This window comes from Anser cygnoides, chromosome 7, assembly GCF_040182565.1.
Source record: "Anser cygnoides isolate HZ-2024a breed goose chromosome 7, Taihu_goose_T2T_genome, whole genome shotgun sequence".
NCBI lineage: Eukaryota > Metazoa > Chordata > Aves > Anseriformes > Anatidae > Anser > Anser cygnoides.
In genome coordinates, this window is record NC_089879.1 from 29,817,139 (window position 1) to 29,840,139 (window position 23,001).

A 23,001-nucleotide genomic window follows, 5' to 3' on the forward strand; every position below is an offset into this window, starting at 1 on the left:
TTTTTCATTTGCTTTCATAGATATGAGAGATTGTGTTGTTCAGGTGTTCAAGGTAAGTTGAGCAAATGAGCTTCTGAGGCTGAGCCAAACCTCCATGCCAGACCCTTCAGGCTGGTAGCACGTGCTATTATATGTGTTCGTGTTCACTGATTTATGTTAGAGCCAATAGGGAAGGACAGACTTCTAACCTGGATCATTGGCCTGTCTTGCAGTGGAGCATTTATCTTGAACTGGAAAAGGAACATACTATTCACATCTGGTCTTGATGTTTCTGAAGTCAGGCAAGTTTGCATACAAACAGTGGTCAGTTCATCAAACTGTTCCTCCTACGTAACAAATATAACATGGGGAGCATTTGATATCACAAGAAATAATAAAGGTTAACTATTTGTGTCTTTTCTGTGTTTGTTGTGGACTATGCTTACAGCAGTAATGTTACTCTTTAGTAGTACAGGTGCCCTTGACATAATCTCAGGATTATGTCATCACAGACTCATGGAATGGTTGGGGTGGCAGGGACCTCTGAAGGCCACCCAGGCCTACCCCTGCTCAAGCAGGGCCACCATGTCCAGGCAGCTTTTGAAGACCTCCAAGGAGGAGACCACAACCTCTCCAGGCAGCCCATGCCAGCGCTCCCTCACCTGCACAGCTAAGAAGCACTTCCTGATGTACTTGTGACTAACCCTGTGCTGTGGCACAAAGCTGTCCCAAGGTACGTGCTCTCTGCCCTCCAGCACCTTGCTGGAGGACTGGAGGACGTTGGAGCTTTTGCCACTTTCCTCCCCATCACTGTGTGGATGTGTGAGCATGAGGGCGGTCATGCAAGGAGGAAGAATGGCACACAGGAAGCTGAAAGTCCCCGTCCCAGGTGGCAGCAGCAAAAATGGTACAGACAGGACCTCTCAGTCTCCTCATCATCAAACTGCCTGCTGAGTATGATTTGAATGAGACAGTAGTACAGGTATGGAGAAGGATGAATGTACCCTTTTGCACTTGTCTGCCAGGAGAAAATAAAAAACATTCAAGGAATATGAGAAATATATATATATTTCAGGAGGAGGTAAATTTAAATCTTCTAATGATATTTTAAAAATATGTTAGACCTTTTAAGAAAATCCCTTTAAATAGAAAAATTACAAAAGTAGCAAATGATCTCTCCTCTCCTCTCCTCTCCTCTCCTCTCCTCTCCTCTCCTCTCCTCTCCTCTCCTCTCCTCTCCTCTCTCTCCTCTCCTCTCCTCTCCTCTCCTCTCCTCTCCTCTCCTCTCCTCTCCTCTCCTCTCCTCTCCTCTCCTCTCCTCTCCTCTCCTCTCCTCTCCTCTCCTCTCCTCTCCTCTCCTCTCCTCTCCTCTCCTCTCCTCTCCTCTCCTCTCCTCTCCTCTCCTCTCCTCTCCTCTCCTCTCCTCTCCTCTCCTCTCCTCTCCTCTCCTCTCCTCTCCTCTCCTCTCCTCTCCTCTCCTCTCCTCTCCTCTCCAACTAAATGTCATATTTTAGCTCCATGCTTTGTGTTTGCTTCTACAAGAACAGACAATTTAAATGTCAGTTATTATAGCTTGTCAATAAATTTCAGAATCTAAGCAAATCTGGCAAACATGACTGACAGCTACAAATTAATTTAGCTTTGTTAAATAACCAGCCAGCACGGCAATGCCATTGCTGACACGCATCAGGGTATAACACTAGTAATTCAGAATGTGAGCTGTTGTGTTGTCATGAAATACAAATTATGCAGATCTTACTCCTCTCCTAGGAAGAGAGAAATCTTTGAGGCTGTGATGCCCGTTTGGCAGAGTAATCAGTAATCCAAAATGCTCTGTGGTTTTATACTTAACAGAGCAGTGGTGTGGTTTAAACTAAAGCAGGCTATCACCAGTGCATAAAATCATAACCACTAGTGTGGATGGTAAAAATTAGTATTTGCTGCGTAGAAAGAAAAGAAATATTGTGGAAATGAAGGCGCTCACAAAGTTAAAAGTCAGTCAAAAGCCAGCAGGAGCTACCAGTAGGTAATCAGAATTTTTGAATATCAAGTCATTTATTTAAGCACTTAAATAAAGTCACAGTAGACTAAATACAGGTGTGTGTGAAACAGTAGGCTATATCCACACTGGGGTGTTGTACCTGGAAATAGTAATAATATTAACGATGATCTTCCACATTAGAATTACCAGATGCTTTTGTTGCAGAGTATATGATAAACACGGTTTTTGACAGGAGTATTATCTAAAAAAAAGAAAAACAAAGAGAAACTGTGTAAGCAGTTGTTTTACTCAGAGCAGGTGGCCAAATAGGGATGATCTAAAAATTACCAAATTTCTTCCTTTACTGACGTTTTCAGTCAGCTGCATTGGGTTATAACCCATAGCAAGTGCACAAGAAAAAATGGGTGTTCCTCTCCGTGTCACAAATCAGTATTCTTGTCTTCAAGGGCGTCACGTTGTAGTCCTAATGAAGTAGGTCTCATTGTCTTCAGCAGGGTTTGCCAAAGCTATCAGGGCATTCAGGGCCTCCTTCCCAGTGTGAAACGCTGTACAGGGCTGCTGTCACAGGCTCATGAGTTGCTCTGCACCTGCTGAAGATTTATTGAGACGTGAGCTTAGACAGGTATACGATTAACATTCGCACTGTGCTTTACATTGCTGCAGTTTTAGTGGTTGGGTTGGGTTCTGTTGGTGGTGGTTTTTAGCCTATTTAGTTTTAATAACCACATGTTCTTCCCACACAGTTACAAGTGATAAAGGTTGGTAGCGTCTTTCACTGTTCAGTTCAGTCTTTCCTGTTACGGATTTGTAGCATGAACATTTCTTTGATACAGGCAGGATGGTGAAGATATGATACAGCTATGAAATAAAATTAGTTTGATCACCACTGACATAAGTTGAGCTGGAGCTGCCCTGCATTAGACCTGACACAATGGCCATTTCAACACTAATTTGTAGGGAAATGAATGCCACTGTATGAATTCTATTCAAATTCTCTAGCAGTGTTTCACTTATTTGGTTTTCTCATGTTGTGTTGTTGTTGTTGTGTTGTTTGTTTTGTTTTTTCACTGTTTAACAGCAAAGAAATTCTATCTGGACTTATCATAAGGCTACTCCTTCACCTGCAGAGGGATTCAGGCTGATATATCTTCTCCGACAGAAAGCATTAAGTCATTAATCTACAAGAAATGCAAAAGGCCTCAGTTACCTCAACTGAGTGTTAGTCCCAAGGTTTAATGATGCTGGTGCAAAATTTAGCACTGTTAATTATTTCATGGAGACATATAGCAATGTTTCTGTTGTTTGAATCATTTTAAGAGGAAAGTCAGCAAAAGTTTACTCAAGGGCTATGAAGGATCAAATAATACTCCAGTTAAAAATTTTATACCTCAGTAGAGAGCCTGAGTAAGTAAATTGGTGGAAGATGTAATTTGCAGATCTCAGAGGAGAAATAAAGACATTATAGGAGAAAGAGAAAGACTGGAACATTATAATAGTCAATTTTATTTAAAACCATTCAACCACAATATGACTAATTTACTCTTATAATTCATTTGGACTTTCATAGGTGTTGTGAGAGCAATATTCTGAGGGGAGAAAATGGCAAGGTGGTTCACATTTCTCTGTATGCTCTAGCAACCACCCCAGCATGTATTTTAGGTAACCTTTTCTGTTTATTTGTCATTCATCTGGCTCAGCATCCTTCAGTCAGACTACCGTAGGGTTTTAGTACCAATTGGATCTTCCTGGTGCTGAGCTGGAATGGAAACTCCAGCTGTTTCCTTAAGGCTCAAAACAGAAGGAGGTCTTTGCTTTGATGGAGATTGCCATGCGGCAGCCTAGGCAGAAATACCCACACAGAAAGGAAGGCCTTTTGAAAGTCAGGAAGTGTTTTGAAGGCTTTGGATACTTGCTTAGGCAATTTTCCCTGGCTGTAATCTTGATAAACCAAAGTTGTTCTATGAATTCCATTCCTTTCAAATCATTCCTGTGATGTCTTTAATTTCTATCACAGGAGTCTTATCATGTATAAAATTAATCTACTACTGTAAAGAATGCAGTATTTACCACTGTTAACCTGTTGGGTTGCTAGAGTCAGTGCTTCATTCCCCGCTCCAGCCCACCCAAGGACAGTGTAACAGTGCATTTGATAGCCATTGTAGTTAGCTGAAAACGTTCTGAGATTCTTCCAGTTTGCATGCCATAAACATATCAGATTTTTTTTCTGCCTGGGAAAACAAGCATCCAAAAAAAAAAAAAGTGTGGTATAAATAGACTATGTAATGAAATTGGCCTAAGTTGGAAACTCATCAAGCTGGAACTCTGATGCTGTAAACTCAACAGGTAATAGACAAAAGGTCATCCTATTTCATGGACATTGCTTTGAGATAAAATAGCCGTTAGAGTTAATAATTCTCACTATAAATCTTAATAACATAAAGAGCTTGGTTATACAACTGTAGTTATTTTTATCTCAGTGACCTTAATTATTAATATGATCCCTTCATTGTAACAGATTTTCCTCTATCAATTGTATGCCCAGAGTATGGAAGTCCCCCAAATGACCACTAGGGAAAGGAGTAGGTACCATTAGCATATTTAATTTTCACTGAGTACCTTAAATCTACAGTGAATCAGATCTATCATGATGAGGCTTACCATCAAATCACAATATTGCAGGGGAGCCATATGGAGCACAACTAGCGTGGAGTCAGAGCCTGGATTCAGTGTAGCTTTCAGACCAGAAGGACTCCTGTAAAAGAGCAGCCTGTCAGGAAGAGGGTATCTAAGGTGGTCTGTGTTTAGTCTGAATTTGAATGTGTCTGGTTCTGGGTTGTTTGACAGCATTATGTGTAAACATAGAACATTGTTTCTGATTTATGGAAAACTTGCTTTATTTCTGCACTGCCTTGTGGAAGAACTGAAAGTTTTCAATTTGCATGGAGGAAGACTGAGGCCCACCTTCTGGGATCAGGGGCTAAAAGTTGGTAATTCACCTTATTAGGCTTCCAAAATGAGCTCACTAGAACTAATGAAAAAAGCATCATGTATCTCCTGTCACGGTTATCCCCCCCCTTCTTTGCCTGGAAATAAAAAAGGAGGGAATTACAGGGAAGACATCAGGTAATCTCAAAGTTACTGCCTTGCTGACTGATTCATTCTGGTATTACCTTGTGCTTTAGTAATTGAAGGTAAACGTTCTCTCCCTCTTAGACTATCAGCTTCCATCCATAGCATCAGATTGGGCCTGCCCTGGGTATAACAGAGTCATTTGTCCCAGGACTGGCAAATTCCTTCACCTTTGTTGCTGTGTTCATAAGAGAGGTGGACTTGGGGGTTAGTTTTTTTTCTCTGGGACTTAAATAAGTTGGTCAAGAAGTCTGATTCAAATTGCTGTAATTCTGCAGGCAGCAAGTGTCCACTGCATGTGTTCTTCCATTTCCAGGCAGGCGGCTGGGATAAGATTTCTTATTTAGTTTCTGAAAATAGGAAGAAAATATTGCTTCTTCACTTTCTATTCAAATGCTGCACGCTGCAGTGGGAGTCTAGACACCTACTTCATTTTGGGCATTGTGTTCCCACAGGAGTTCAGCAGAACCATCCCTGGTCCCAAGAAACACTGGCACAGCCTTGATAAGAATAATTTAACCTGGGTCGTTTCTCTCCTTGTTGTGCTCCCTAGACACAGAGTGATTGCATAACACATCTAGTCCTAATGCGTGCTGCCTTTCCCTCCTTACTCACAAAACCACTCTGTTTTTGAACAAAGCAACCCTGAAGCTTTGCTCCAGCCTGGGAGTCTTGTACACCTTCTTTCTGCAGCAAACTAGTGCTCTGTCACCTAATATTAGATTATTTACTTTTCAAATTATCTATTTTTGGAAAAATAATGAAATCAGGATTCCTACTTTTGCATATCATCATAATATAACCTTTGGTGCAATTACTGAATGCCAAGAAGGAAACTATTTTCAACTCCCTAAGAGTTTTGTTCACAGTATTTGGAAATATTAACCTTTATATACCAATTTATGTCTTCCTGCCTTTTTATCCACTGTGTAAAGAACTAGTCTGTCACTCACTCAAAAGGTCCATTTTTCATTTCTGGGCAAATGATTGAACTGCAACCTTAACAAATCTGTACATAAATATGAGAGTACTCTCTTTATTCCCATTTCTGATTTTTCATATGATCTAAGAGATTAGCATACTAAGCGCTCAGGATTTGGGTTTTTGAAGAACACGGAGTGAACCACTAACTAGATCTGATGATCTACAAAAAGCAATAATGCCTGCTTTCCTTTTGATGTGTCTATCAGGAGCTCAGATTCCTGATCATACAGTTCGGTCTTTAACCTTTCCTGGGGTTATATTAATGAGTCTTCTCTGAAAAATGAAAAACTTAGTATTTGGAAGATTGGTAAACTATCCAATTCATGCAAATATATATATATATATTTATATATATATATATACACACATATAAAGATATATAATATGACAGAATATATGAACCTTTAGGTATCAGTTGATAGGCATGCTGTCAGCAATAGCTTATAGGTGTGAAGAGGTAAATAAAGTTATATTTTCTAGACCTTCTGAGCTCAAGATAGTATATTCTGTGCTCATTTATTTTTTCAAGAAAACTCTATGACGAAGAAAATTTTTTTGATTTTTTTTTTTGTTAATGAAATTTCCATTGCAATAGGCTACTTATTTGCAAAGTAACTAAGAAGACTTTTGTAATGACAATCAAATGAAAAATAGCTTTTAAAACATTCTTCACTAGCATACTAGATTTCCTGGTGTTTAGTTAAAGACAGAGCTACGTAAACTTATGCTTTATTAAGTGACATAAGTAGAGAAGGAGCTATGGAAAGCAAAAGCAAAAGATTTGTAAGAAACCAATAGAGTTAAACTTGCAAATTTAACATGGAACATTTCAAGTTTTCTCAAGTAGAGATAATCAAACCTTGCTAATCTCTTTTACAAATTCTCATCACATAGGGATGACTAAATTAAAATTAGTTCTTAGTATGTATTAGGATTCACTATCCATACTAATATGATAGATCTTTTAAACTATTCGCTTCAATGAGTGTTCCTTTAGTATGGTTCAAGGCATCCCAAACGCTTGCAGTGAGCTGACAAAGGTGCCTTTGAATACTTTAATTATGCATGGCCATCTTTATCCTATTTAGACTGAGACTTATCTAGATTACATGATTGGTTAGCCTTTCAGAACAAGTTGACCCTTAAATTAAAATGTTGCCTCTTTGAAGACTACCAATCAAATTAAAACAACCAGTCACTTTTTAACCTCTAAAATGAATTGATTTTTAAGTGCTCTCTTTTAATGATCAGTTCCTACAAAATAATTTATAATTGTCAGTGGTCCACACTAAAGAAAATCAAACTCAATTGAAGACTGAGACTGTGATGAGCCTTTCTCTTAAAGCTTTCTGCTCTTTAGAGCTATGATTTTGGTAGGATCACAGAATAAATTATAACAGGGCCACTCTCTAAATTGGGTCGATGGCTGGCATGAACTAAATAGCAAGCCTGAAAACCAATCCTCTTCTTACCACTGCACGAAGACTTCTAACCATAGTGGCAAGAGCTATTCTTTCCCTGTTTATTACAATCTAGCAAACGTGGGGGGCTTTCCAACATAGTCCACAGCCTTTAGAAACGTTTCTGTTTTTCCACTATTTCTCTGCAGCTGGCACTGAGTGTAACCCCCATGGTGGCAAGCTCCCCTGCTCCTTTCAGGTGTTTTGTTGGTGGGATCATCCATGTTGCAGGAGACTCTCTGAGCCCCACCAGGTCAATGGCTCCAGAGAGACCATTGTTTTCTCTTCTCCTCTTTGGAAAGGTTAAGTTGATCCATAGGCTGCAGATAGGAGAAAGGAGACACATTGGCTTTCTTTTAATTTTGTCTTTCTATATATTCTCTTTAACAAAACGTGTTCTGTTGCGTACTCTCACAGTACAGCTAGCTGGCAGTACATACTTCGTATATTTTCGTGCTATTTCACATGCCACTTCGCTTTAACACTAACTGTAAGAGAAATTCATGTCTGTGTCGACAAACTCACAATTAACAGCTGATGTAAAACTCTAGCATAAAACTTCCACATCACTCCTTTAGCATATGATAACAATGCCTATTACTCATATTGATTTAAGCCTTCACATTGAAAAAGTGAGTTTTTATTAAAAAAAAAAAAAAATGATGTCTGCAAAAGTTGTAAACTTGGGGGATAACCTGGCTGCTAATTTCAGAATGTCTTACTCTACATTTATTTTTAAACAAATATGATTAGTACATTTAAAATATTAATTTACTGCAAAATAGCTTTAAACTAAATACAAATTTAACAGTTAAACGTCTGTGTGTGCATTGATGCCAAGAAGCCACCTCTTTCTTTCTCTACCACTATCAAACTAGGCGATACAAAGAATGTTTCATAGCTCATCAAAAAAGACAGGTTATCCTATAGAACTGCCAAAAGGAGAAGTTTATGATCAACAGATGAATTTAGCAACTAAATAACACAAAGTAGGGGTAGAGAATTGTATGCAGTGAAACTGTTTCTCAGACAAAATTACTAAGTAGAATAAAAAGGATGATAGCCAAACTCCTAAATAAAATCAGCAATAGATCGTTTAATTAAAAAGAAAAAAAAAGATTTTTTTTTAAGAATGTCTCTAAAATGATAATTCCTGTTGCTCATTCCAAACTGGAAGCAAAACTATAGCTTCAAATACTCTTGCTTTGTTCAAGGAGTGGCACCTCTCAAGCAGGTGTCCTCTAAAAGTTCTTGGTTGACTTAACATGTGCACTGTGTCTTTTAATGCGTATATTATTATTGATAAATAAAATAAAGAGGTGAAAGGAAAGCAAGCAAACCAATGGCAATAAAAATGAAAAAAAAAAAGGAAACAAAATGAAGGCAGGGAGATACACTTGGCATATTTTTTTTGCTATCATTTCCACTTTTACATGCTTACCTTGTGGTCTTATTAAGCCTTGGCCCTCTGGTTCTGGGTGACCCTTTTTGATTTTCCTAGTAGCATTTGAGTTGCACCATTGACTGGCGTTTACTGGCACAGTTGGTATGCTGGATGTGTTAGATTTTAACAGTACGTGGACTTGAACTACTAATTATTTTCCCTGTAAGCATGGGAAAAGTCTTCAAACAGTGTTTTTTTTTCTCTGCATTTCCAGCAATAAATAGAACAAACAGAACCTGTGTTACAGGCATGGTCAACTGCACTTGAGAGGCTTCAAAGAGATTACGGGCAAGTACATGCCCCAGCTTTGTTCGACTGCTCATTGAGACTGGGGCGTCTTCTGGGTCTTCATTCTCATCTGGTTTCTCAGCTAGGAAAAAAGCTGAGGATTTCTGGGAAATGTTTTTCCTGTCATTCAGATTTCCATCACTTTTTCTGAACTATTTTATTATAATCATAGCGTATTTGAGTTATGTACATTGCCATCAGTAATCTGTATGTTTGCACTATTACAAATTGGTATTGCATAGTACCTGAATTTAGCCACATCTATTTCCATAATTCCAACATACACAGGCATGGGCTAGAACATGATTAAGTTCCTGGAAATGGTTTGTATTTTACACTGACCAGTTTAATTTAGTCTCAAGCTTGAGCATAATATGCACAGGCCCCATGAATAAGCGCTTAGAAAAATGTTGAAAGCACAAGTAAACCCTGGTTGTTGGTGGGGTTATTCTTACAACTTTAAAATAATTTAGCTAAAGCTCTGGTTTTGATGCTAGCAAAACCTAATCAGGGTGTGCTTACCTGGAAAGATTCCTTCAATTGCAAGTGAAACCAGGAGAACACTTAGTGCATGAGATAGCACAGCATCAACACCACTAAATACAGCAACAAAAAAATCAATAATTATAAATAATGAAAGTAATAGCCTTTAGTGTCAGTTCCCTGTCCACTTCCATAAACTTAAGGTTGATAATTCTAGCTGCCACTTCCTTCTTTCCCATCTCCTACACTGTACATAAGGTTATATATCATTTTTTATTAGTAGACCCCAAAAGTCCGCTAATACAATGGCCTAAATACAGAAGGGCAGTTAGAAAAGCTTTTCCTCCCCACTTAATGAAAGAGTTATTTTGAGGCTCTACTATCTAACCCAGTGATATCTATTTCTGCTTCTTACATGTAAAGTAGGAAATTCTCTGTGGAGTTGATTTGTACCGGCTCTTTGTTGCCTTGAGGTTTCATAATAATTCAGTTAATAGCTGAATTTCTCCAAGAATTTGCTTCTTGGGAAAAATCTTTTTTTTTTTTTTGGAAGGAAGCAAAGAAATGGCAAACAGGAGAAAAGGGTTTTACTGTTTTAGGGTTTCGTCTTTTCAAGATTTTCACTCTTTTTGTTTTAATATTTTTGTTTCAATATCAATTTCTGTTTGATTAAGAATTTCTGTACAGCTCTGGAAACACATCAGAGCATCATTTGAAAGACGCTGAGTAGAAATCTTTTGTCAATTTTTTTTGTCTATATATATACTTTTTTTCTGTTTCCTAGTAGACCTTAGCAGAGCACTCCTTCCCCTTTTGTATGAAATCTCTCCTTTTTTCCTGGTCATCAAAAATGATAATGGTGAACTATTACAAAACTTCCCTTGCTGTCTGATCTTGTGGAATCTTAAAATTCGATTGGTGTAAACTGAAATTGCTTTCAAAAGCTCTTAATTGGTTTGTCCTGGCTTAGCATATGACTTGTAGTATTTTTGGAGGCTTTGTTTGGTTGTTGCTTAATCCTTCCCTAACTGTCTTGCTAATCTAGGACACTTTAGATCAAGTGTTGCAAGTATGACACCACGACACTCGCTGCTTCTGTGTTTGAGCAAAAAAACCATCTGTGTGGCTCTCCAGGGGATCACAACTCAGCCACTTCAAAGGAAGGGTCTTCTAGTGATTTAACCTCTTGATTCTACTTAGGGTCTATAGATAGATGTGCATCCTCTGTAGCTCATAATAAATGAAGCACAGTACTTCAAGGAGAAATATCTATGATTTGCTCAGCTGCCGCCCCCCCCCCCCCCCCGCCCTTTTTACTCGACTGTTACAGTATGCAAGCAGAATACAAATTAAAAAGTTATTAAAGTTATTAGATGTAATTAATGTTGCCCACAAGGCAACTACTTCTAGAACATTGTACTTATGGGAATTATTGGTCCATAATTATTTACAAATTTGTATGATTTCATTATGAACTTTTCTCACTTTTTTCTTTCATTGTTTGAGGTTTACCCCAATTTATATAATTGATTTTTTCCCCTGTGTTACAATGTACAATGTGATGATTGAACTTCTTCAGTGCCTGCATGATGTTTTTTGTTTGTTTGTTTTTATTGTAGTTTTGTCTTATGTCCACTGGAATTTTGAGGACTTAACCTGTTAAAAAGAAAGTTTTGAGTTACCAAACAACAAACTCTTCATTCAGTTTCCTGTGCATGGGGATGACTATTGCTGTTGGTTTCTAAACAAAAATACGTCTTGCCTCTCGTGCATAAGTTGCTTGGAAACCTCACCTTCTTAAAAAACAGTAGTTTCAGTGATACTCTTGAAGTGTTCTTTGCTAAGCTCATTATTGCAGGAAATTCATTACTCCAGCTATACAGCTGGGGAAAATGGGAACACCATGTGGAAAGAAATGATTAATCCTTGGGACACCATCCTGCAAGCTGCCAAGTCTGGGAGCAGAGGTTATGCCTGAAGTTGGTCTTGATTCATTTTGCATTTCTCTGAGGAACAGAGCTGATCTTATTCATACGGGCCACTGAGAACATAGGGGAGCACTGTAACTCCACGGACAATGCCCCTGTTAAGAAGAATTTATCAGTTTCTGTGTTAATGCAATTCTAGCTCAATGTGCTTAAAATTTTTCTTGTGATAGACACCTTACCCACCAATCTCAAAATATAGTAAATGAGAAAACTGATTTCAAATCTATTTCTATATTCTTGCACAATAGCAAGCACTTCTTTTAGGAAAACAGTTTCAGAAATATTTACCTCATTCCCTGTGGAAGTTGCAAGGTCTGCTGGGAATCTCTGCGAAGTGACATGTTGGGGGATTCCTTTTCTTCATGCTGGAGAATCCGAATTTTGTGGATAATTTTGTAAGTGCTTTAGAACTAATTTTCCAACTATGTGCAAAGGTTAAGGACGTTTGCCATTAGCCTTTAGGGAGAATTTGTTAGAGCTAAGGTTGTAGTTCCTTCTGTGGTTTCTCTCTATATCAGGGTTAATGTTAAGGTTGTATTCCTAACAGAAGCTGAAAAACTGAAAAGTTTAATTTCTCCGTCTACTGTAGAAAATTGCTCATAATTTTCTGATAGCAATTTAGACTTACCAAGGTCACATCGTCCAGCTAAGCTAGGTTTAAACATGTTTGGTCACCTGTATTTAAGGTTGATAGCAAACAGTATTTTAAATTTAACAAGAATTTCTCGTTCAGGATCCACATCAGGGTTGAAGCGAGGGCTGTGGCTGGTTTCTGGGAGATGGGAGCAGACCTGTGTTGATGGCCGTCTCCCGCAGGACCAGTGCCCTTGGGGAGGGATCCGAGGAGATGGGGCTGTTGGATAGGGCCGCTTACAGAGGCAACTATTCACTATTAGTTAGATGTGGACTGTAGAGTTTGGTGAGCTATGTTTAAAATCAAGGCTGCCAGGCTGTGTTTAGGGATCACACATTCAATGGCACATGGCTTCTACTTACTCTTGTGGCTGGTGGGAGCTGCTTGAATAAGATTTGTCTCAGTGATGGCCCATCATTATTTAAGTGGGGTTTTGAGATCCCAGGAAAAAACAGGATTGAAAACAGAAATACCAACTGACAAATACAAGTTCCAGTCAGTTATAGGTATTGCTGTATTATATTTGCCATCCTTGGAGAAAAAAGTACAGTATGTTACAGCATTATTTTATTGAAAGGTTTAATAGACTTTACTTCTCAAAACCTTCATAGTAGTCTAGCAGGCTGCAATTCATCAAGAAATACATTTGATGTTAGTCCAAACTGCACTTTTATAACTTGTTCCTTCTCTGGGAACATAGTTGAACGTAAAGTAAAATACCCAGTTGCTAATAGGTTGATAGGATAATGGGGTTTTGTGATGGGAAGAGAACAGAAATGATCCTGAAGGAGACTTTGCCAAGTGTCTGGGGACAGTGCTGCTGCTTGGGGTGCAATGTTAATGAGCTGTCAATAGTGGCAGGGAAATAGGCAGTCTCCTTCACTTTCCCATCAACTTGCAGTCTACATCTGACCAGCAGCAAGAAATCAGATTGTACTGGAAGGAAAAGGGAGCACAAGGGCATAGCAAGGAGTTGTGATACCATGAGATGCACTGAGTCGGCAAGTTTCCCCAGCAGCCTCTACTTGACATTAAAACTGCCACGCCTTGATAGGCATCTGAGAGGGAAGTAAGTCCCAAAGAGGCTGCCTGTGAACCCAGGCAGCATTATATGAGATGAGAAATATATAAACAGCAGAGATGCTGGAGGTCTATTTCCCTAATCAAACAGATGCAAATGAGGTAAGCAGGAATGAGACTGTCAAAAACACTGTTGTGACGATTGAGAATTAATATATTTACTATGTGTAATTAAGTTTATGGATGTGTGTCATCTTCAATGTTAATATTTTATTAAAAGTGCAGTATCCCTTTTCATGTGTTACACCGTTCAGCTGTGGAGGTTGGACTGTGCCGTGACAGCTAACGAGGGTACCTTCTGCCTTACTGAAATCTGCTGCCTCTGCAGAATGGCTGAAGGGGCCTCCTGCTTGCTCCTTACCCACCTTATGGGTGTGAAATTTCCTACCGACATGCCACCCCGTATGACAATTAGGCGGCCAATCTGCAGGACGTGTTGGGAATGGCAAACACTGCAGTGGGTGAAGGTGCCCCCGAGGCAGCGACCTCCTAAGGTGCTGCGCAGACCTCGCATAGTGGGGTCCCTCACTGCCACCCTCACGTAGCCAGTGACATGGTACAGGGGATTGCCCACCCTGGGGTCTTCCCAGTGGTGTGTAGAAAAGTCAGCAGGACACAGTGGCAGCGGCAGGTGGGCGCCTGCAGAGCATTGTGCCTGAAAGGGCTGGCGATACAAATGGACTGACACGGCACCATGCAGCAGACTGCCTTGCTGCTGGCATTGTAGGACTCCTCTTAACATGTTTCATTAGCTTTTAGCTTCACCTGTCATTAATTGCTGGTAGGAGCCTTGCAGTCCACAGCTGTTTCATGCTGCCATTTGATCTAAAAGTTAATATTTCAAATGAATGCGCAAACGATTGCCTTCTTACCTGCAAGGAGCTAACGTTTCAGCTCCCCATCAATGTCCAAGCCTCGTGTCAGTGACAGAAAATGCTGCATAGCCAGTTAAGTGTTTTACTACACTGTTAAGAGAACATGTTCCTAAACATTACTTACCTATGGCCTCTGACCAAGTAGTTAGGCATGCTGAAATACTTAACATCAATCTATCAGTACTTAAAATCAATCTATGTTTACATAATGCTTTTAAGCTGAAAAACTGAAAACCTATGTTGAGGCTAGGCACACTCAGACAAACTGGCAACCCTGAGCTCCTCGTCCTGTTGTTCTAGACACTTTTACACTGTTTGCCACGTGAAGCTGTCAGCAGAGCAGCCAGCCTCACTCTTGGCGCTGTGGCATGAGCAATGCAGGCAGCAGTGATGAGGGCTGTTATGCTCACTTCAGCAGCAGGTGCCCAAGGTCACACTGCCCTTGCCTGCACACAGATATTGTGACCTGTCACGATAGGTGTTACTTGCACTTCTCAAGCCAGCTGAGGCATTTCAGGGACAGGACAAGGGGTGGTCCTCCACAAGCAGCTGGCACAGCAGCAGCTGTACTCTGCTTTTTCTTTTCTTGTTTGTTTTTTTTTTAACCTCTTGAACTCTGGCCAAGGCGAAGGCTACAGCACAGCACTTTGGTGCTGGTGTGCATGGCTACGGGGAGAAGTGATGGGAGCACTTGCACCATTTACCTGTGCCTCAGCGCAGCCAAGGCAAGGGATTGGGACAGGCCGATGCACCAAGGACACATCGACTTGCTCACCTCCTGCACTTTTGGAATTAGTTTTGCAGTAAATGTACACACTGATGTCAAATAAAATGAAACCGTTATGATGATGTGAGTTGCCTGAGTGTTCTTTTGAATTTAATTATTTAAATGACCTACTATTGTTTCTAAATTAAATATTTAAGCTTGCTAAATGGCTGCCATCCTGGCTTAGTAGTTAATGTGTCATGATTCGTGCTGACAGCTGCAGTTGGTACTAGTGTTGGGGGATCTCACCTCCTTGCTGTTTTCTCAGCACTGTACACACCCCTGGTACTGCCTGGCCAAGGCACTCCGGGGAGACTTGTTCGCACCGCCATGGCTGGGCAGCTGAGGGCTGGAGCCCAGGCTGCCCTCCCACACACACCCACGAGCACACGCACAAAATGGGTTATTAACACCACCCCCCCCCCCCCCCCCCCCCAAGGGCCACAGCTCTTCCTACCCCACATCTAAGTGCAGGACGAATGGCCTACCTGCAGGTGCCAAGGGCACACGGAGAAAAGCTCTGTGTGATTCTTATGGAGCTACCGGCAACTCACCAGAGATATCTTCTGTGCCCGCTGCAGGCTTTCTGCAGGAGGTGAGGCATCAGGCCTGCTCGTGGGACCGTCTCCCTTCCTGGTGAACAGAGGAGTCAGACTTCAGGCAGGGAGAAAAAAACGTCATTTGCATCATAAAAATTAATAATTTGTCCAGGTTACCTGAAGTTTCTCAATGGTGAGATTGTTTAATAAGATAGTGAAGGAAAGGCACTGAGGAAGGAGAGAATTAGTATTGCATTCTTTCTTTGATTTTTGTAGAGCTGGCTGTGCATTTTACACATCTATCCATTACTGTATTTGTAGGTTTCCTCCCATACGCCAGTTCAAAGTCCTAATACAGTAAGCCTACGCTGTACTCAAGAACAGGCTTAATGCAAAATGAAGGCATAATAAAATAAAATACTGATATAAAAATACCAATATATTTCCATCTGTCTGCTAAACAGCAAGGCCTGGAAATGTCAGATTCATCTTTGTTACAGGTCCTTTTGTTTAGGTGTTAATTAGCACACGAATCATGCATTTGTTTTTTTTTTTTTTAAGATAGGTGTTCAAATTTGAGCTATGTATTTTCATCCTTTGGTTTTGCATGGACTTTGAAACTTTTGAGGGTATGTGGAGGAAGCATAAAGATTTTATAAAAGATATATTTTTAAATATTAAGAATAGGAGATGTCAGATTTTTCTTTAATCTAACAGCAGAGATTATAATGGTCATTTAAATAATTCATAAAGCCTAAATAATTAGTCACTCTATTTAATTTGCAAGCAGACAGACAAGGGATACATACTACATATGTAAGGTCAGAATTTGGTTTTAGGTGTTAAATAGCATGAATGCATTTATAAAATGTATCTATCTTTTAAGAGAGCCACTGTGTGCTTTCAAGAGCACAGGCATCACACATTTATTCTCAGCTCTTACATCAGCAAGCACGGAGTCTATCCAGGCAGAAGTTAATACTCAGTTTTAGCAATCTTAATATTTGTAAGCCCTTTAATTTGCTGGGTTTGTCATGGCTAGGGCTCATGAGCCTGCACTCCTGCAGTAGCACAACCCACCATGTACTGTGTCTCCAGCAGACAGCTGGGCATGAACTTAGGAACAGGGCAAATGTGCACTGATATGTCCCCCTGGGGGACCACCCACCCAGCAGGACTTTATATGGTGGCTAATTTCTAAGCCACGGGCAGGTAATTTCTTCAGCCTTGCTGGATTTTTTTTTTTTTCCCCTCAGTGTCTTTATCTGGTATGCTTTTGATTTTCTGCAGCCATTTAACCTTCACAACATCTTAAAGCAAAGCTTTTTCTCAGCATACAGTCACACTGACAGAACGAACACTTCATTTTGTTTGTTTTGGAACTAGCAGCCATCTGCTAATTTCCTTTGATCATATCTAATGATTGTAATAGACGATAACTATGACTGTTCCTGACACACGCCCTCTCCTGTTGCCCAGCTCAACCTCGCCAGAATCTTACTTTGCCATATTACACCTCGGAGTACTCAGTCCTTCCAGGAGACATTGGCTGCTATCCTCCCCCTTGGGATCACCTTCAGTTCTGCTACACCATTACCTGAGATGGAGCCGAGGGAGGCAGCAGTGCACAAAGTAATCACAATGGAGGCAAAACACATTTTAATATAGTGCCTGATGATGGCCTCTGCGCTAACTACCTGGTCTATGAACCCTAAAGCATATTTCCTTCTTTTTCCTGTTCTTTTTTTTTTTTTTTAAATCTTTTTGGACTAATTTTCTTTTAGTCATTTAAGAGTGACTGAGTCTCAGAGGGTCTTTCTTCAGTTCGTATCATGTGCCCCCTCTCCTTTAATAACCACATATAGTGTCATGAGCAAATGTCATCACTTCCCTGCTAAGCCAATTTTCCAGCTCATTTATGACAGCGTATACCTGCACTGGTCCCTGAAACCTTCCCAGTGGCCCGCCGTCTACCGTAAAAACTGACATGCTCGTGTCATACCTAACCCTAGGTTTCAGGCTCTTACCTGGATATTGCAAGACCTCAGACTGACAAGAAGCCTGTCACTTTGTGGGTTCTGTTTCCAGGCCAGTGTTCAGTATGCCTTGCACACAGCAGTCAGACGCACAGCCATCCCGGCCTGGGGTTCCCACCACGGGCAGGAGCAGGGCTTGGCGCAGGGACCTCCTGGGGTCCCTTCTAACCATGCTGTCCTGCAGGGCTGTGCTTGCCACCTGGTCCTGGCAATTAGAGCTCAAGTCATCTGTGTGCCCCGTAACAGCTTCCAGCATGAACAGTTCAAGCATGGCATCTGGTGATTTTTATTTATTTATTTATTTGTTTTTCTTTTTGTTTTTTTTTTTTTTTACATGCCCTACACCAAAACCTCAAGCCTCAAATGAGTGGTTCCAGTGCAGAACTCTCAGTAACCTCGTGTGGCGTCACCAGAGTAATACTGCTGTTGTTGTGGAAAGAGATGTCTGAACCAAAAATAGAAAGTACTGCTTGCAAGTAGTCTAAATTGATGCCTGTACAAAATGGCATGGCAGTATCTTGTTGCCCACTTTCATATGACTCGTGACACACATATTTTTTGATGTCCCCCTGTGCAATATGCTTGGTAATGCCAGAAGGGCTAGAGCACAAGTGCATTTTCCCACTTAAAGAGCATAAGGGACTTTTCTCTAGGGTGAAAACACGTTTAGGCATTTAAAAGCAGAGCAGGCTGTCAGCCATGCAGTGCCAACACTCAAAACTGGCCAGTTTTGAAAGACTGAGGAACTTGCTTATCTACATGAAACTAAACCGTGTTTAGTTCAGCTCTAAGAAATACAGACACATATACATACATGTCAAATAAGTTTCTTCTTTTTAGTTTTGGTGTGGTGAAATTGGTAACATCTTCTGTTGTTTGTATCAACACCTTAAATCAGCAGGAGAGCAGGAGTTAAGCAAAACAGATTTTTCTCACAGAACTTTATGATTATGACAAAATAACGCCTTTTTTTTTTTTTTCCAATGGAACTGATGCCTATTGCTTGACATTGTTAGCACCGGGCATTTGATTTATATCAAAGTATTTTAAATGTCACATACTATTAGTATTGAAGGGATGATTCTCAGTAAGCCACTAGGATCGAGCCACTCCTCTAATTATAATAATTGTATTTAGAAAGGGTAAACAAGTTCCTTTCACAGGGAGGAATTTAATCTGTTCTGTTGTTAGTGATGTCTCTCTCTCTTTTTTTTTTTTCCTTATTTTTTTCACCTAGTGAGTAGGTTAAAAAGTAAGAAGACAGCATTCTCCCCAGGAGACAGATTCTCCCCAGGCAGAATATATATTTTAAAATGACTGCCGTCAATGTGATGTGGTAATAGACCTTCATCCCTAATGCAAGTGCTGGCAGCAACTGAGGCATCATTTACTAGAATATATCTGAGGATGACTTTTTGTAGCTTTTTGTAGCAATCTGAGTTCAATTCAAACCATAATCAGCTAATCACTGGCAATTTTCAGATACGAGTCAAGCTAATTTCAAGACAATCAGCCTTAGATAGTTTCATTGAACAGCCCTGGAAATGATGTTTATGTTGATGTCCATTAGTATTCCAACTGACAGTAATGTGTGCTGTGCAAAAAGAAAACCAAAAAATAACAACAAAATCCCTCTCTAGAATGAACAACAACTAAAAGTCTGAAAGCCTGAAGTATAGAAAATGGAGGTTTATTTTTACCCGCTGGTGTTACCTAGCAGGTGGTCGAACTCCAGGGCTGCATTTGTGTAAGGCGGCAGTGTGCTGTTGAGGATACTCACCCTAATTTGAAAGTGTATATTAGCTGCTGTTCAACAGTGACTTTCAAAACATTTGCTCTATGCAAAAGTTGAGGAAACTAAAAATACTGTCAGAATCTAGGCCATACTGTGTGTTTGTGACTGTTTTCAAGAATTTTGATTCAAACCACTTGCACCTTTGCTGGCACACATCACTACAGTTTGGAAGTGAGCCTATAATGCCCACCCCCCCCCCCCCTTTTTTTTCCCCATTACTTGTTAGTTTGTTTTCACAAACTCTAGAGTTAAATATATGTAACACCCCATTTGCAGAGAAATCTCCCAAAGGAAAGATGCTTCTTCCAAGCACATGGCCAAAGTGAGGCTTTGTGAGATTAAAAAAGGCAACCTACCCATTTGATCTGCCTTCCCTTATGAAAACACTCAGTCAGTCAGCTTGGAATTGGATGGGTTTGATCCTGGTACTGCTGAATGTGAAGCGGTGCTTTCTGGCATCCATTTCAGCGGTAGGAAACCCTGAGGCCTGGTTCTTGAAGCACTGTGTAATGAAGTTATTGCAGTATTAACTTCACTGAGAAGTATTTGTTTCATTTCGGTGTTCTGGTTAGCAAATACAGCTTTGGAGCTCTTGCCATTACATCCTTGACCTTTTGTATGTCATTAACATGAAACTGAAGTTTTGTTGTCTCTCCTGACCTCTCCCAGGAGCTGAGGAGAGAGGAGGCACGCAGACCGTTCAGTGCCTGAGGAGCACTGCCTCAGGCCCGCCTGTGCCAGAGGCCTCAGTGGTCGCACTGCGTTGGCATGGTGGTGCTGAATCATGGAAGAGCATTTCTTACACATAGACCCCGATGGTGACACACACAGGATCCTTTTATTAAAGCTACTGTTAATTAAACAAGTTAAAAAATAGCAAACCCCACAACATTTGCTAAATATGCAGATTAAAAAATATTTACTGCAAATCAGTCCCCACTTCCTGAGGACTGAGATGAATGCTAAGAGCCGTAACTCGTCCCCAGAGTACCTGGCAGTCTGACATCGAGTGCTTCGTACCGAGCTATGCCAGTCAGCAGACACTTCAGCAGCTGTCTCCCACGTGGAGTCTGCATTAGGAGGGCAGGGACCTGCAGTCACACACACACCTTTGCTCTGCTTTTGTTCTCTTTGTACAAGAGTAGTGGAACGGCAGCCAGAACGTTAACACAGCTAAAATGGAATATGGTTTAATAGAAAAGGAGCAGACTGCCATTTCATTAATCAGTACACCTTTACTTGACTGTTGTGTTCTGCTTACTGCATCTCAAAAAGTCTGGATGGCAGAAACATTCTTCAGAGAATGGAGATAAATTGATTAGGATCATGGAAAAACTTCTATAAGGCAAGAAATTGAAATGGTGGTACCTGTTTACTATCGATGTGATAAATCAGACTGAACAAGTTGCTTGTAGACAAAGTAATTAATGGCATACTTGTGCTCAGAGAGTTGTTCTATAAAGAAAGACCAAAAGATGATTGGTTAGGAAACAGCAACTGTAAAGCTTACACTGATTACATATATTATATATTATGCTACTATTATATACTATATAGTATAAACTACATAATATGGCATATTATATACTACACAAAATATACTTTATTAACTGTATGGAGCACACTATACTGTACTATATTATATAGTAAGTATGCAGTATATAATATATATATTTATATATTATATACAATATATACTATATATCAGATACTAAAAATATGCATTACAAAGTACATTATACATAATGTATATCATCTATATCATATAGTATATATCATATAGTATATAATATGTAATGTAATTATAAAATTTATTGCATAATATATAATGTATGTGTTAAACCATAATATATACTATATTGTGCATAGTATTTAATATTATATAATTTACAATCTACAGTGTATAAGATGTATTATTATATATTATATATTTGCTTATATCTATATATAATATATATTTATAATGTAAATGTATAATGTATAATTATATATACTACATACTGCATATTATATATAGTGTGTGAATATCAATATTTCATACTATATAAACAATTCTATATTGTATAATATATATTAAATGCATATAGAATATAACCTTTATTATAGAATAATATATAATATAGATACATATATATTTAATATAAGGTATAATACATGGTACTATCTGCTATTGTATAATATATATAACTGCACAGATAGACTATGATATATATAACATATATATTATGTATCTGTAATATATATAATCTATATAATTTTAATATAGTACATGTAGTATTGTATTTAATAGATATTATTTTCATATATATATTCTCTATATAAATATATAGCCAAACAAATCCTTAATATGCTAACCAAAGCATTTTTTTTGGCCACATACAGTCACAAGTAACATAAATATAGGAGGAAATAAAAGAAAGGAAGTATAGGTGAATAAGAAGGAAATCTCTAGGTACATTAGATATAATGATGTAATCACTGTGCAATTTTAAATTATACAGTTAGATGCATTTTAACAGACTACAGATGTTGACACGTTAATAAAATACATGTACTCAAACATATACATATAAACACAAATAAAGCATGCTATTTATAATTCATGGGTATACGTAAGCTATGTATACATATATATAAACACACATAACAACAAGATCTGTTGAGAAAAAGAGAGTTGTCATCATTGTCTGTCGGTATGCAGATTAATAATTATCTTGGATACAAAGCAATTTCTTGCACAAACAGGTCAGTCTATAATTGTCCCCTAGGGAGAAATATTGCCAGAATGATGGAGAATGACAAATTCCTCTGCACAGATTTAGCTCTGCGTCAGTCTGATATATAATTTAGATGGGCTTACAGTGCAAATGTAAAAAAGCAAAAAGAGTGCTACCAATAAGAGCCTTATTTCGGTACTTCCCAACACACCCTGCTCACATACAATTGCTGCACTGTTTATTCATGCCGCGGGGGGACAAAACCGTAGCAGGGAGAGCACGCAGGGAGGTGCATGCACTCCACAAGGCAGGGAAACCACAGGAGTGACAAAGTAAGTCATCACAGTGGGGTCAGGAAAAGTGGCTGTAGACCTGGCTTAGCTGCAGCTCGTCTTTGACATTTCCTCCATATTTATGAGTTCTTCTCATTAGGTGATCCGTTGGTACATGTTTTTCCTTAAGTGAGGACCCATCACTTTCAGAATCCAAAAGCTCTAAAAGCCATCAAAAAGTAATGAGTAGAAATGAGAAACATTCCCCTCACCCAGTGCTCACCTAAAAGTTCAGGTGCAGCAGCTGATCCCAAAAGGCACTCCTCTCTGATGGGGACTGAGCCAACGTGAGTGTGCCAGACAGAGGATTTAAAACACCTTTCCATGCAGATTTTGCACAGCAAAAGCCAGCAGCATAAATATTCATGGAAAGCAAATACAAAAGGTATTTTTGTAAAATGAATACATTTTAAAAGGGTTGTAAAATATTCATAGGAAGTGTTTCTAGCAGGAACCTAGAATAGGGGCCC

General features: G+C 39.4%; 3 long non-coding RNA genes across 10 annotated transcripts in view; 1 reads left to right on the forward strand and 2 right to left on the reverse strand.

The window, feature by feature from the left end:
• LOC106031698 (uncharacterized) overlaps positions 1-15,195 on the forward strand; it is a 524,145-nt gene extending 508,950 nt beyond the window's left edge. For all 7 annotated transcript variants that reach the window (XR_010832897.1, XR_010832893.1, XR_010832898.1 and 4 more), the window contains one exon: positions 11,389-15,195. This is a non-coding gene — a long non-coding RNA (uncharacterized lncRNA). The remainder of the gene's footprint in view (positions 1-11,388) is intronic.
• LOC136791273 (uncharacterized) lies at positions 2,021-5,278 on the reverse strand. Its single transcript, XR_010832902.1, has 4 exons — positions 5,152-5,278; positions 4,640-4,733; positions 2,330-2,571; positions 2,021-2,222 (listed from the first exon to the last, which is right to left on the reverse strand). It is a non-coding gene; the product is annotated as an uncharacterized lncRNA (long non-coding RNA).
• LOC136791274 (uncharacterized) lies at positions 12,046-21,021 on the reverse strand. Of its 2 annotated transcripts, XR_010832904.1 has the most exons (4): positions 20,851-21,021; positions 19,839-19,984; positions 15,667-15,745; positions 12,046-12,122 (listed from the first exon to the last, which is right to left on the reverse strand). It is a non-coding gene; the product is annotated as an uncharacterized lncRNA (long non-coding RNA). The 2 variants fall into 2 exon arrangements; XR_010832903.1 differs by lacking the exon at positions 12,046-12,122 and having other exon boundaries at positions 15,492-15,745; positions 20,851-21,018.
• Positions 21,022-23,001: the final 1,980 nt, after the last annotated feature.